This window comes from Bos indicus x Bos taurus, chromosome 26 (genome assembly GCF_003369695.1).
Source record: "Bos indicus x Bos taurus breed Angus x Brahman F1 hybrid chromosome 26, Bos_hybrid_MaternalHap_v2.0, whole genome shotgun sequence".
Classification (NCBI taxonomy): Eukaryota; Metazoa; Chordata; class Mammalia; order Artiodactyla; family Bovidae; genus Bos; species Bos indicus x Bos taurus.
The window spans coordinates 7,810,663-7,823,677 of record NC_040101.1 but is presented as its reverse complement, the minus strand read 5'-3'; the positions used below and the strand labels follow the sequence as shown (position 1 = coordinate 7,823,677).

Genomic DNA, 13,015 nt, shown 5'->3' with positions numbered 1-13,015 from the left:
TGTACCCAGAAGGAAGACCTTGGAAGGTAAGGGGGCCATTGCGGCATTGATGGTAATACAGTCCAGCTCATCAGGGAGATCAAAGAACTTATAATGAATGCAAGTGTTTTCATGGTTTTTCTGTTGAGTTCACTCCTTGAACCAGCTCTCATGGGGTGGGCATTCGGGAGCCATCAGAGTGCTGGAGAGGCAAAGTGTTTGCCACGTGAGCTCGCGTGCTAGCAGGGGAGGGTGGGCGATGGAGCACGTAACCAGGCAGGTCATATTCTATGTGAACCACAAGCAGGGTGCCGGGGAGTGGGGTGCTGGGCACCAGGGGTGCAGCAGTTGAGGGGGTCAGAGGGATCGGGGCTTCTGCTTTTATTCTGCCGGGTGGCCCGTTTCAGGGTGTGCACAGAGGACCCGGGCTGACCTCATGCTTGGAAGGGGTCCCTCTGGCTGCTGGGTTGAGAGATGACAGGAGAGGGGAGGGCAAAAGCAGCAAGACCCCTTAGGCGGCCTCTGCAGGAGGTCCACGGAGAGGTGGTGGCCGAAGGTACCCAGTAGTAGACGCCCACTGTTAAGGGAATACTCTGTTCCAGTAACGTGGACGCACGGCCCCTGGATGCCGCCTCATCGCCGTGCTGCGGGAAGTAATTGCCACTGTTGCAGTTTGACATGGGCCCCTGGGGCTCTTATGTGTATATAAACACATACTTTTTTTTTTTTTAACTTTAATGGGATTATACCCCAAGTATAAAGTTCAGTAATCTTGCTTTCCCCCTTAATATGCCCTGGGTGTCTGCTCAGTGTGTACGGAGCCACCTTCTCTCTTGCAGCTGCCAGGCAAGTATGACACAGTCGTGCTGTTATATGACTAATAATTCCCAGAGTCACGGACACGGCTGTTTCTACATTTTCACTGCTTTGAACAGTCTTGCCATGAAAGTTCTGGGTTGAAGGGTGAGAGGGACGATGCGTAGGGACCGGGGTGAGGGGGTGATGGGAGGTAAGCCAAGCGGGCTTGGGTCGAGATGCGGAGGGTGACCCCGCCGGCCTGTCGTCTTGGAGAATGAAGGACGGATTCCCAGGTTTTGCCGGCTGAGGCCACGCTCTCCCCTCAGCCCTCAGCACTCAGTCATTACCAGGGCTCCTTCTCGGCCTGCTCTCTCTCCTATCTAGAGACGCTGCAGGCGGCAGGGTGGCCTGACTGAAGCCACCCGCTCTCCTCCGGTCTCCCCGTAGGTGACTACTGGCCTGGGCCTGTGGCCGCAAACCCCACCGGGGATGCTTCTTTAACCTCGGCCTACAGCCAACCCTCCCGAGCTCTGGCGTCAGTAACCTTGTGACCTCTGGCCCTTGCCCATCAGTAGACATCTCCAGCCTGGCAGGTTCCAAACAGAGAGCCCTTTGGAAGTTTAAGCAGCAACAGACTATTTACATAGCCTTGAACTACCCCTCTCTGAATATTTAGCAGTTTTAGAAGGGAAAATGGGGACTTTACAGTGGACCCCAGTAGACTCAACTTAGCCAAATCATCAGGGCGGTCGTCACCCGCAGTGAGATGGCACGTACCCCTGATGCGGAGCTGAGAATGGAACCACAGCCCTGGGCGCCCTTCCCCGTAAACACGGGAAAACTCAGACATACCACAGTGAGCAGGGAGCCAAAAGCCAAGACGAACAGACCCGATGCACAAATGTTCATAGCGCTGTTTTCACAGTGGCAGAAAGGCGGAAACAACCCACACGTCCCCCAGCCAGTGAATGGAGAAACGAAGTGTGGTCTTTCTTTGCGATGGAATATTATTCAGCCGCAGAAAGGAATGAGTTCCTGACACACTTTACAACGTAAGTGGACCTTAAAGACTACGCTCAGTGAAATAAGCAGACCAAACGGACGACTTACTGTACGTTTCCACTTGTGTGAAATATCCGGAGGAGGCAAACTCGCAGAGGCAGGAAGTCAAGTGGTGGTTGCCGGGGCTGAGTTACTGCGTGGTGGGGACAGAGGACCTGTTTGGGGTACTGGTTTCTGTTTCTGTAAGCCTGTTGGAGCTTGATAGTGATCATGGTTGCACAGCACTGTGAATGTCATGAATGCCACTGGATTGGACCGTTAAAAAAACAGTAGCAAGTTCTATGTTCTATATGTTTTACCGCAATTTAGAAAAATCAGTTATGCAGTACACCAAAACCCATTGACTTCTGCACTTTCGGTAAGTGAATGGTATGGCACGTGAATAGGCTGCTCAGTCATGTCTGACTCTTTGCAACCCCCATGGACTGTATCCCGCCAGGCTCCTCTGTCCATGGCATTCTCCAGGCAAGAATACTGGAGTGGGTTGCCATTTCCTTCTCCAGGGGATCTTCCGGATCAAGGGATCAAACCCGTGTCACCTGCGTCTCCTGCGTTAGCAGGCAGACTGTTTACCACTGGGCTGCCTGGGAGGCCTGTTAAAAAACAAATTGAGTGACATGCCACAAAATGGTCCCAGTTCTCCCAGGGACGTGCTGCGTGGGCCCCTCCCTTCCCCTGCTCAGACACCACGTGTTAGTCTGCTCAGGCCACACAGACCAGGGCGCTTACGCAACAGACACGTGTCTTCTTGTACTTCTGGAGGCTGGAAGGCCAAGGTTAAGGCGTTGGCCTCTGTGGGAAAAATGATTCAGAAGGTGCCGGCTCTCGCGTCCATCCTTCCCCTGCGTCCCTGATCCGCTTTGTCCACTCCTCTTCCTGCACCAGCTTCCCCTAGACCCGCTGCCAGCATGTCACCTGCTGTGTGTGTGTGAGGGGGGGTCAGGGACAGAGCTGGGCTTCTTCGTCCACACTCCGGCCTCCAAAACCGTCATGTGCGTGGATGAGGGAGTACAGTTCTCCCAAAAGGAGTAAGTGTTCCATCCTGTTGATGCCGTGGGCCTGTGAGCAGAAGCCGTGACCCATCTGGATGGCAGGGCCCTGGGCAGAACCAGGACTCCAGGTGACCTTCTGGCCCACGGACAGGCTCACAGCCCTTGGGTGTCTGCTGCAACACTCAGCCGTCAGCGGTTCGCAAAGCAGAGGTCTGAGCCAAAGGGAAACGTGGCTCCCAACTGCCCGTCACTTGCACTTTGTCCACAGGGCTCAGTCCTGGTGTTCTCAATCGCTTTGTTCTCCGGACACCTGGGGTTTTGATTATGAGCTGCTGAGGATGACTTCATGTGGAGATTTTATCGCCTAATAGAGTGCACACGTATTTTAGAAAAACAAACCTCACGGGACAAAAGTAAAACTACAGCTTTCCCAGAAATATGTTTAAAGAAGAAAAAAAAAAAAAACAACGTTAAGAACCCAGTAGGATGTAAAGTGCTGGTGTGAAGTGTGAGGCAGCAGGAGGATGCTTGGGCCGAGGTGGCGGGCCAACCCCCTCCACAGCCTGCCCCCAGGCCTGCCTGGAACGTGGGCACAGGGGTCTCCCAGGAACCCCCTTCCTCCTCCCTGAGTGAGCAGGGCTGGAGGACCAGGGAGAGCCTCTGCAGGGGGGGGCACCAGTGCAAGGCCTGTTCCAGATGGGGCACCCTAGGTAGTGTCTGTGCTGTCCAGGGGGAGCCTGCCGCCCACCCTCCTTGCACAGTCGACGATCCCCCAGGCCCTGCCTCCCACCCGCGCCCCATCTGGCCTGTGCCCCGGGTGAGCTGCTGAACGCCAGCCCAAGGCCGAGCCTCCATCTGCCAGTGTCCAGGGGACTGTGTATCATCCTGCGCCCTCGGGTGCGTGTCCACCCGCCCAGCAGCCTCTAAAGGAGACAGAGCAGGCGCTGTTGTTGCGCGTCACGCCTGGGAAATGGAGTAAGAATGACAGTGCCCTCTGCGTGCTTACTGTTGGAGGCCTGAGGCTGACTCTGTGTTGTGCCCTCTGCGTGCTTACTGTTGGAGGCCTGATGCTGACTCTGTGTTGCTCCCGGGAAGTTGGTAGCATTATCACCCCTGCTTTACAGCAAGGTGATACACACATGGCCACGCATACACATGTACACACCGGCACCCATGCCTCCACACACAGGTGCCCACATACAGGCATGCACATGCACACACCCACACACAGGTACACCCTGCAATGCACACGTGCCCACACGCCTCCACACACATGTACTCACGCCCATACACATTCACATACATGCACCTGCATATGTGCCCACACGCCTCCACACACATGCGCACAGGTGCCCCCGCATGCAGGCATGCACATGCACACAGCCACACATGTACATACCCTGCAATTCACACATGCCTCCACACACATGCACACACATGCCCCCCACATACACATGCACACATACCCACACACATATACATCCCCACATGCACACATGCACACACACCTCTGTACACATGCACACACATGCCTATACACACACACATATCTGCACACATGCCCGCACACATGCCCACACACATGTATACACCCCACGTGCACACATGCCCACATGCCTCCACACACATGTACACAGGTGCCCCACATACAGGCACACACACATGCACACACATACCCCACACACATACACATGCACACATACCCACACACATATACATCCCCACATGCACACATGCCCACACACCTCTGAACACATGCACACACATGCCTACACACACACACACATCTGCACACATGCCCACACACATGTATACACCCCACATGCCTCCACATACATGCACACAGGTGCCCCACATACAGGCACACACACATGTGCACACACAAATGCACACACATGCCCCCACCCACACATACACTTGCACACATGCCCACACATATGTATACACCCCCACATACACACATGCCCACACACCTCCATATACATGCGCATACATGCCCCCACATGCACCTGCACACATGCCCACATACATGTATGTGCCCTCACACGTTGCACTCTTACCCACACACATGGACTCGCCTTCACTCCTGTCCATCTTCTCAGCCGTCAGCACTTCCTCTCCCATGGTCCCCTCAGGCTGTGAGTAACCACTCTAGCTCCCATGATCACCCATTCATGTGTGTCTCCCCCCAAGGCCTGAGCTCCGGAGATGAGGCCATGCCGTCATGGTCCCCGAGCCCCCCAGCACCAGTCCAGCTGGGGAAGTGGCCGACCGAGTGACAGTGCCTCAGGAGTCAGTGGATCAGGCTGCTCGTCTCTGCCCCGGTGCTGTTGCTGGACGGAGCCTGCCCTGGGTGCCCGTGTTGGGGCAGCTGAGGGGCCTGGAGGCCTTACTCCAGCAGCCCTCGCCCGGCCCCCCCGCCCCAGGCCTCCGAGCAGGAGCTGATTGACAGACACACCAGGCTACTCTACCTCCCACGGCCTTGTGTCCAGGATCATTGCTCTTCCAGGTCCCCCTGGACGTGCTACCCCCAGGAAGCCTCTGCAGACCACTCCCCATCGCCCTCTGCCTGGTTGCTGGGGCACATCTCCACATGAGGCTCCTGGCTGCAGGGGGCCAAGGGCCTCACCCATGTCCTGCCAGGCCCTCTCCCAATGGGCGAGCCGAAGGCATGGCCTGGGGTTCCGGGGGCTGAGGAGTTGGCAGGACGGTGTCAAACCCGCACCTGGCAGGGGTGAGGAGGGAACGTGGTCAGGAAGGACATTCCTGTGTCCTGCTTGTGAACTGTGTCCAGGTGCCGAGCGGGCACAGGCCCCAGTGGACCCAGACATGGCCACTGGTCACGGGTAGCTCACGCTTTGCTGTGTGTGAAAGTGCAGGTCTGAGTAGCGCCTAGAGAGCTGGGCCCCTGCCCACCGCCCCACTGCCCCCGCCGCCCACTCCGTCGGGCAGCCTGGCCGACAGGGCCACCCACTCCTGGCTCACACACTTAGGTTTTGGCCTTTGGAAAAAAGAGTTCTTTGCATCACTTATTTTCAGTCCCACCCATGTCTGGCTGCTCTGAGGCCCCAACAGGGGCCAGAGGGATTTCTAGGAAAGGGGATCACGTGGAAAAGGAGCCGTGGGCAAGTCATCTGGGCCAAGCTGGACCGCTTTAGGCTAACACGGCCCCAGCACATGTCCCCAAGTGTCCCGACTGTCAGGCAGGTCTCCCCCGGGGGCCTGAAGTAAGGAGACAGGTGTGGTGACTGGCAGAGAAGGCAGGGTAGCCTGCATCTCCTCACCCAGGCTGGACCACAGAACTCTTCTTTCCAGGAGCATCTCTCGCACCGGAGTGTGGGGTGCCCTCTGCCTTCCCGCGCTAGGCAGCCCACTGCCACTGTGGAGCTGGCAAGCATGATCCCCCCCACCTCTTGATGGAAAGAATCAGCCAGTGGAAAGCTACAAGAACCCCCAGCACCGAGCTCCTAACAGTTCCCCTCAACTGTGTTCACACAGCGTGGCACCGGTGGGGAAAGTCGCACATAGGACCTATTTACTTAGAGGCCCGGCCAGCCTCTGGAAATGAGCGTTGCAGAGTTGGCCAGGAAAGGCTGGAGTTACGTGGGAGCCTTTCAATGTATGGCTGTCCCACAATTCGTATTCCAGGCTCCTGTTGATGGACGTGCAGATGGTTTCCAGTGTTTTTCACGATTATAAATCACGCTGTGGCGAGCCGTGTTGGCGCGCCTCCTGTGGAAATGGGCTAGGCTTTCTTCAGAACAGTCTCCCCCGCCCTGCATTTGCAGGGTAGTAAGCATCGCCTTGGAGAGCTTGTTAAATATACATATTACCAGGTCTGTCCCTTGGCGGGTCTGAGTTTTTTAAGGCCCAGGAATCTTTTCTTTCTTTCAGCCGGACTTCAGTGATTCCTGTTATCAGGGCAGTTTAGTCCCAAAGCAGAACTGACTCAGGGAGCATGGGCCACAGTTACTAATTAGATATACCGATCCCCCCAAAGGGGTGTGCCCAATTCCGCGCCCTCCCGCAGTGGAAAAGAACCCCGTTTCTCCACGTTCTTGCCAATTCTCCATACTGTGAGGTTCTGTTTTGTTTTTTTAGAAAAACTTTTCCAACTCGAGGAGGGTGTAGTAATACCTTATTTTAATGTAATTTGCGTTCCCTGTACTTTTGGTGTGGTTGAGCACTTTTTCAATGTTTAATGACCATTCAAGTTCCCTTTCTGTGAATTACCCATTCATGCCCTTCACGTGCTTCGCCGTGGAATGCTTGTCTTTTTAAAAATCAGTTTGTAATCATCTTTCGCGTGTTCTGCTCCTCTGTCAGTTATCTGTATTGCAGACACTGATGTCTAGTTTGTTTTGTCTTTTCCCCTTGCTTATGGTGTCTTGTTGAACAAGTATGGAATGGAATTATAATCGGATTTCTTAATCGGAGCCGTTTTCATTTTGTTATGGTTTGTGCATTTTGTATCTTGTGTAAGACATCCTCCCATTCCCAGTCAGAAAACCGGTCTTCTACATTTTTCTCCAGAGGTTTTTTAAAGTTTTGTTTTGCATGTTTAGATTCTAAATATGCTTGAATTGGCCATGTATGCCGTGTGAGGCGGGAGATTTCGCTTTATTTTCTATGTGGACAGCCAGCTGTTCCAGAACCTTCTTTTAATAGGCCACTCTTTCCCCGGTGACCTGTAATGCCACGTCTGTCCCATGTCAGCTTTCCGTATTTGCTTTCATCATTCTCTTTGAATGTGGTTTTTGGTGTTGTGGTTGTCTTTTCTTTCCTTTAGGCTACATCACATGGCTTGTGGGATACAGACCCTGCACTGTTCTGCACTGAGAGCACAGAGTCTCAAACACTGGACCGCCAAGGACGTCCCCTATATAGGGCTTTTAAAAGACAGCTGTACTGAGAGACTTCCCTGACGGTCCAGTGGTTACGACTCCAAGCTTCCACTGCAGGGGGCACAGGGTTCGATACCTGGCTGGGAAACTAAGATCCCACAAGTTGTGTGATGTGGCTAAAAAAAATTTTTAAATAAAAATAAAAACAGCTATATTGAGATATAATCCACAACCATGCAACTCGCCCATTTAAAATGTACAATGCAGTGATGTTAGTATATTCACACACCAGCATCATCAATTTGAGAGCATTTGCGTATTCTCTGAAAGAGACCATGTACTACTCTCACCATTAGCTGTGTGCATGCTCAGTCGCTCAGCTGTGTCCAACTCCTTGTGACTCCATGGACAGCCAAGCTCCTCTGTGCATGGGATTCTCCAGGCAAGAATACTGGAGTGGGTAGCCATTTATTTCTCCAGGGGTCTTTCCTGACCCAGGGATCAAACCCACATCTCCTGCATTGTTTGGCAGATTATTTATCACCAAGCCACCTCCTCCCATCTTCCCAGCCCTGAGCAGCCCCTAACCTACTTTCTCTCTATATGGATTTCCCTATTCTGGAAATACGTGAGTGACACCATATAATATGTGCTCTCTTTTAACTGGCTTTTTCCACTTTTTTCACCCAGGAGTAGCTGGGTCGTATGGTAACAGGTTTTAATCACCTGAGCAACTGCCAGACTGTTTTCCAAAGCAGCGACACCACTTTACATTCTCAGCAGCGTCACGTGAGCAGTGATTACTTCACATCCCTACAAGGGCCTACACTTGTTATTCTCGACTTTTAGACCCTGGCCATCTCAGTGGGTGGTAAAGTGGTTCCATCCTTGTTTCCATTTCCAGTTCCCTGATGACTGATGATGCCAGGCATCTCATCGTGCTCTTATTGGCCATTCATGTATCTTCCCTGGAAAAATATCTGTCGTCTCTGTTGCCATATTTAAATTGGGTTGTCCTTTCATTGGGCTTACCTGGTAGCTCAGTTGGTAAAGAATCCGCCTGCAATGCAGGAGCCTCCGGTTCGATTCTTGGGTCAGGAAGATCCCCTGGAGAAGGGATAGGCTACCCACTCCATTATTCTTGGGCTTCCCTTGTGGCTCAGCTGGTAAAGAATCTGCCTGCAATGTGGGATATTCTAGAGTATAGGCCCTTATCAGATATACGATTTGCAAATATTTTCTCTCATTCTCTGGGTTGTCTTTGCATTTTCTTTTTTTTTTAGGAGATAAAATATATTTATTGCTTTAAAGCATTACATAATTGTTTATTTAGGCTAAAATACATTTTAATGGCATTTATTCAATGTAATTCCAAGAAAAGTCAAAACAAAATATTTTAATTTTTAGTGAATTTTCTGTTCATCATTATATTGCACAATGTCAGATTTAAACCAAATATGAAAATGAAATGAAATATTAGTTACTCAGTTCTCTCTGACTCTGTGATCCCATAGACTGTAGCCTGCCAGGCTTCCCTGTCCATGGAGTTCTCCATGCCACAATACTGGAATAGGTTGCCATGCCCTCCTCCACATTTTCTTGATGATGTCCTTTGAAGCACAAAAGTTTTTAAAAGTCTAAATTCTCTATTTTTTTCTGCTGCTCCTGCTTTTTGTGTCATATCTAAGAATCCTTTGGCAAATCTGAGGAGGCCATGAGGATGTACCCTTGTGTTTTCTTCTAGAAGTTCTTTTTTTTTTTTAGCTCTTACATTTAGATCTTTGAGCCTTTTTGAGTTCATTTTTGCCTGTGATGTAAGATAAGGGTACAACTTTATTCTTTTGCTTGTGGCTATCCAGTCGTCCCAGCGGTATTTGTTGAAAAGATTATCCTTTCCCCTTTAAATGGTCTTGGCGCCCTGTTGAAAGTCAGCTGACCTTCACACACAGCTTTGTTTCCTGACTCTCAGTTCTCTTCCTCGGAGCTGTGTGTCCCTCCTTGTGCCACACTGACTTTTTACGGTTGCCTTGTGGTGCGTTTTGAGAAAGGGAAGTGTGGATCCTAGTTTGTTCTCTTTTTCAAGATTGTTTTTGGCTATTACAGGTCCTTTGCAATTGTGTATGAATTTTAGAATCAACTCATCAGTTTCTCCAGAGAAGTCAACTGGGATCTGACAGGGATTGCATTGAGTCTGTAGTTCTGGGGACTTTACCATCTTAACCACGTTAAGTCTTCCATTTCATGAACATGGGATACTTTTCCGTTTATTTATAACTTTAATTTCTTTAACAATGTTTTGTAGCTTTCAGAGTGTAAGTTTTGCATTTGTTGTTATGTTTACTCCTAAGTATTTTATTCTTTTTGACGCTATCGTAATTGAAATTGCATTCTGGTCAGACGTGTGTTTTTAAATACTCACTTATTTGTTTGGCTGCATCAGGCCTTAGTCTCTGTATGTAGGATCTTCACTTCGGCTCTTGGGCTCTCTCATTGTGGCTCACAGGCTTAGTTGCCCTGGGGCACGTGAGATCTTAGTTCCCTGACCAGGGATCAAACCCTCGTCCCCTGCATTGCAAGGCGGATTCTTAACCAGTGGATCACCAGGGAAGTCCCTCAATGTGTTATTCAGCAAGCATTTTAGAGTAAGTTTTTCTTAAGCGGAAGGCTAACAAACTGAAGGTCCCAGGTAGTGAAGCAGGCCAGTCCTCGCTCCTCCCCTCGCCTGACCCCGCAGCTGTACCACATGCTGTGGGTGGGTCTCCATCTTGTTTCCTTTCTGTTTAAATGAGATGCAGGAGGTGGTGGGTGATGGGCGGGAATCACTGAGCTTAATGAGTTCTCCCTCTAGAGGTGGGTCTGACGGAGAGAGAGGCCTGAAATGTTCCTTCAGTGTTCCATCTGTCCTGGCAGGGGAGCAGAAGGTCAAGGGAGATCGCCCTCACCCTCCTAACCTGATCCAGTGTGGACGGTGGTCAGTGACAAGTGTGAATGAGACAAGCTCCTGCCTTGGAGGCTCCCCCAGGTTTGTGAGGAAGAGAGACACAGTCTCAAAACAGAATGGAAAGTCTGGCTTAGGGACACCACTTTGCCAAGGGCTGAGTTTGCCTGGGCTTCTCTGGTGGCTCAGATGGTAAAGAATCTGCCTGAAATGCAGGAGACCCCGGTTCAATCCCTGGGTCAGGAAGATCCCCTGGAGAAGGACATGGCTACCCACTCCAGTACTCTTGGATTTCCCTTGTGGCTCAGCTGGTAAAGAATCTGCCTCCAATGTGGGAGACCTGGGTTCTACCCCTGGGTTGGGAAGATCCTCTGGAGAAGGGAAAGGCTACTCACTCCAGTATTCTTGCCTGGAAAATCCCATGGAGAGAAGAGCCTGGTAGGCTAGAGTCTATGGGGTCACACAGACTCGGACATGACTGAGCAAGTAACACTTTCATTTTCATGCTGAGGGCTGAGTTTGCCTAGTGAAGGGCACAGCCAGATATGTCTCTGAAAGTCCGGGAAGGCTTCTTGGAGGAGGTGACATTTGAGCTGAGTCTCAAAAAGGGCAGATTCTCTGGCAGACAATGAGGATAAGGCTTTCCAGCAGAGGAAATGATCTGCACAGAGGCCCACGGATGGGAAAGAGGCCACAGCTCTCCTATGGTCCTCCGCCTTGCTAATATAAAATTAAATGACTCAAAAAATATTATGAACTACAGGGTTTTCTCATCTCAAAAAACCTTGCCTGGATGAATAGTCATGAAGTTTTACTGTCATTATCTTGGTAATTGCCCTACCATGCAGGCTTAGTTATAGATGAGCATATAAATCATTATCTCATGGAATTATTATAAATGATGAGGAATTTGGGGGATTAACAAGTTCAAGCTAGTTGCTTACATGTGACAACTAGCTCTTCGGTGGTGAGAGAAAGCCTGATTAGTAGTGCTTGCCACTTCCCATAGTGTAAATACTCCCATCACAGCTGATTTTGAGCCATGTCAAGGCTGTATTGTCACCCTGCTTATTTAAGTTATATACAGAGTACATCATGAGAAACGCTGGGCTGGAAGAAGCACAAGCTGGAATCAAGATTGCTGGGAGAAATATCAATAACCTCAGATATGCAGATGACACCACCCTTATGGCAGAAAGTGAAGAGGAACTCAAAAGCCTCTTGATGAAAGTGAAAGAGGAGAGTGAAAAAGTTGGCTTAAAGCTCAACATTCAGAAAACTAAGATCATGGCATCTGTTCCCATCACTTCATGGGAAATAGATGGGGAAACAGTGGAAACAGTGGCTGACTTTATTTTTTGGGGCTCCAAAATCACTGCAGATGGTGATTGCAGCCATAAAATTAAAAGACGCTTACTCCTTGGAAGGAAAGTTATGACCAAGCTAGATAGCATATTGAAAAGCAGAGACATTACTTTGCCAACAAAGGTCCATCTAGTCAAGGCTGTGGTTTTTCCAGTGGTCATGTATAGATGTGAGAGTTGGACTGTGAAGAAAGCTGAGTGCCGAAGAATTGATGCTTTTGAACTGTGGTGTTGGAGAAGACTCTTGAGAGTCCCTTGGACTGCAAGGAGATCCAACCAGTCCATCCTAAAGGAGATCAGTCCTGGGTGTTCATTGGAAGGACTGATGCTGAAGCTGAAACTCCAGTACTTTGGCCACCTGATGCGAAGAGTTGACTCATTGGAAAAGACCCTGATGCTGAGAGGGATTGGGGGCAGGAGGAGAAGGGGACGACAGAGGATGAGATGGCTGGATGGCATCACCGACTCGATGGACATGAGTTCGAGCAAGCTTTAGGAGTTGGTGATGGACAGGGAGGCCTGGCATGCTGCGATTCATGGGGTTGCAAAGAGTCAGACATGACTGAGCGACTGCATTGAACTGAACATGGAGTTGGAAAGACACGTGCAGGTCCATACAGACCTGCGCAGCACACAGTTGTGTGCAGCCCACTTAACTAATTAATGTTCTCTTAAAGAAAATGCAGTCCCATGACTCCCTCTGGGGTGAAACTGCTGTCAGCAATGTAGACATCAGCTGATTGCATTCCCAGTGTGCGACGTTGATGTAGCCTGGGAAAAAGGACGGACGGATGGGTGGGTGGGGCTTATGCAGAGAGGAGACTGTGTGTTTAAACTTCGCACAGCACAGAGCAGCCAGTGGTGAACGGAGCAGAGGGGTTCCGGGGGAGCAGTGGAGAAGGGAAGAGGAAAGGGCTAAGAATCCCCAACGCTCTAAGACACACTGCCTGGTAGGAGGCTGTGCCAGGCCGTGACTCCTGCACCATCCGAGTCTGGAAAAACAGCCACACACCTTTGCCCCTGACCTCTGACCCTGAC

At 50.7% G+C, this 13,015-nt stretch overlaps 1 protein-coding gene across 4 annotated transcripts in view; it reads left to right on the top strand.

The window, feature by feature from the left end:
- The window catches only part of LHPP (phospholysine phosphohistidine inorganic pyrophosphate phosphatase), a 127,814-nt gene that overhangs the window by 88,459 nt on the left and 26,340 nt on the right, over positions 1–13,015 (top strand). The window contains exon 7 of one of the 4 annotated variants that reach the window (XR_003508836.1): positions 1,703–1,829. The exons of the other annotated variants lie outside the window; for them this stretch is intronic. The gene's annotated coding sequence lies outside the window, so the exon portion shown is untranslated. The remainder of the gene's footprint in view (positions 1–1,702; positions 1,830–13,015) is intronic. 4 annotated transcript variants of the gene reach the window in all.